General features: G+C 44.9%; 1 pseudogene; it reads right to left on the reverse strand.

The window, feature by feature from the left end:
• Positions 1-851: 851 nt before the first annotated feature.
• Positions 852-1,312, reverse strand: LOC116457447 (small ribosomal subunit protein uS17-like; annotated as a pseudogene).
• Between the last annotated feature and the right edge of the window lie 1,270 nt (positions 1,313-2,582).

Here is a 2,582-nt window from a genome sequence, read left to right on the forward strand (position 1 = left end):
CCACCCTGCCCCCATTCCTCAGCACCACTTCCGCATGTCATTCTAAGTTTGCACGCCTCTTCGTATATGAGAATGATTCTTACAGCTTCTGGTGATTGGATACTTTATTCAATAGAGCTGTTATTTCCCTGGGGCTGAAAGGCAGAGACATAGGCAGTTTTACAAGAGAGATTGAAAAATACAACAACGACACAAAAGGGTGGGGCTGTCCCAAGGGGACTGCTTGCTACTGTATGCTTGCCTCAAATCTCCACTAACTCCTCATAAAACCCGGGACTGGAATTCTCCAGGCCTCACGGCTGCTATCGCAGCCGCCTATACCACACATATGCCTCCCTGATGTGGCAACGGTGGCCATATGTGGCTTATTAATAAACTTTCTCTGTCTTACAGATTGCCTCGAAGATGCCAGATTTCTCCAAAGACTGTTTGCTGGACTCTCTCCCTCATTAAGTTTCCAATAGCTATAAACAGAGCCATCTCTGTCTTAAGTCTTAATGACGGGAGGTAAAAGACTCTGTTGCTCTAATGCATTCATTCTAAACAGGTGATCTATTACTACAAGGGATTAAATTAAACAGTACATCACTTTGATATGGTTTGGCTGTGCCCCCACCCAAATCTCATCTTGAATTGCAGCTCACCTGATACCCTCGTGTTATAGGAGGGCCCCAGTGGGAGATAATTGAATCATGGGGGTGGTTCTCCCATACTGATCTCGTGGTAGTAAGTCTCATGAGATCTGATGTTTGTTTGTTTGTTTTCCTCGGAATGTTGTGTGTTTTTTTTTTTTTTCCTGGGAATGAGAAAATAACTTTATTTCATTGTGGGGAGCAGGCTGATGTCCAGCCTCAGAGCTCCTGGAACTGCTTCTTGGTGCTGGCGGCCTTGGTGACCTTGAACACATCGAAGCACACCATCTTGCTCAGGGGCGGGCACTCGCCCACTGTGATGACGTCACCGATCTGGACATCTCTGAAGCAGAGGGACAGCTGTACAGACATGTTCTTGTGGCCCTTTTCGAAGTGGTTGCACTTGCAGATGTAGTGCACTCTCAGCAGATGACAGTGGTCCTCTGCATCTCCATCTCGGTCACATGCCAGAGAGGATGCGCCCTCAAATGGAGACATTCCCAGTGAAGGGGCATTTCTTGTCAATGTAGGCACCCTCAATAGCCTCTTGAAGCCCAGACCGATGTTCTTGTAGTGCAGCGGGGACTTCTCCTGCCAGTTTCTCCCAGCAGGACCCCCTCCTTGTTTTGAAAGATGGTCGGCTGCTCTTAGCAGGCACCCTCTTTCTGAATGGCCGCCATCTTCCTGGCCGCCTGAAAAAAGGGTCTGACGGTTTTATAAAAGGAAAGTCCTTTCACTTGGCTCTCATTCTCTCTTGTCTGCCACCACGTAAGATGTGCCTTTTACCTTCCGCCAAGATTGTGAGGCCTCCCAGCCACGTGGAACTGTGAGTCCATTAAACCTCTTTTTCTTTATAAATTACCCAGTCTCGGGTATGCCTTTATCAGCCACGTGAAAATGGACTAACATACACTTCTTTCTTCATTGCCTTCTGTGAGGCAGTAGATTTTAGAGGTTAAGGGAATTTGATTTTGATTCCTGGCTCCGCCTGTTCTTACTAGGTGTATAACGTTTTGCAAGTTACCTAGCCATCCTAATACTGTTTTTCTTATCTCTATAGTGGGGATAGTAACAGTCTTCTCCTGAAGGTTATTGTGAGGATTAAGTGAAAAGATGTAGGTGACACTAGTTGTGTAGTCGGAGACAGAATATGTACTCAATAAATGTTAGCTATTATCGTTAGTATACTTCTTGGAGGAGGATACGAATGAACATGGGAAAAGTAACTGAGAATTAGCTTTTGGTTCCCACCAAGCAACTGGAATTTTGGTCTTAAGTTTTCAACTTGATATGTCATATATAAAATTCTTTTGCAAACTACCTATCAGGTACTATGTTTACTACTTGGGTGACTGGATCATTAGAAGCCCAAACTTCAACATCAAGTTATAGACTCATGTAATAAACCTACGTACCCCCGAATCTAAACTTAGAAAACAAATAAATAATTAAATTTTTTTTTTTTTGAGACAAAGTCTCACTGTCTCCCAGGCTGGAGTAAAATGGCACAATCTCAGCTCATGGCAACCGCCACTTCCCAGGCTCAAGCAATCCTCCCACCTCAGCCTCCCAAGTAGCTGGGACCACAGGAATGCACAGTCACAACTGACTAATTAAAAAAAATTTTTTTTCTAGAGATAAGATCTCACTGATTGCCCAGGCTGGTCTCGAATGAACTCCTGTGCTCAAGCGGTTCTCCCACCTCAGTCTCCCAAAGTGCTGGGATTAGAGGTGTAAACCACCATGCCCAGCCGTAAAATTCTTTTTTTTTTTTTTTTTTTGGGACAGAATGTCACTCTGTCACCCAGGCTGGAGTGTAGTGATCTTGACTCACTACAACCTCTGCCTCCTGGGTTCAAGTGATTCTCCTGCCTCAGCCTCCTGAGTACCTGTGATTAACGGCACCCACCACCACACCTGGCTAATTTTTTTCTATTTTTATCAGAGAAG

The sequence above is a fragment of the Hylobates moloch genome, unplaced genomic scaffold (assembly GCF_009828535.3).
Source record: "Hylobates moloch isolate HMO894 unplaced genomic scaffold, HMol_V3 SCAFFOLD_18, whole genome shotgun sequence".
In the NCBI taxonomy this organism is placed as follows: domain Eukaryota; kingdom Metazoa; phylum Chordata; class Mammalia; order Primates; family Hylobatidae; genus Hylobates; species Hylobates moloch.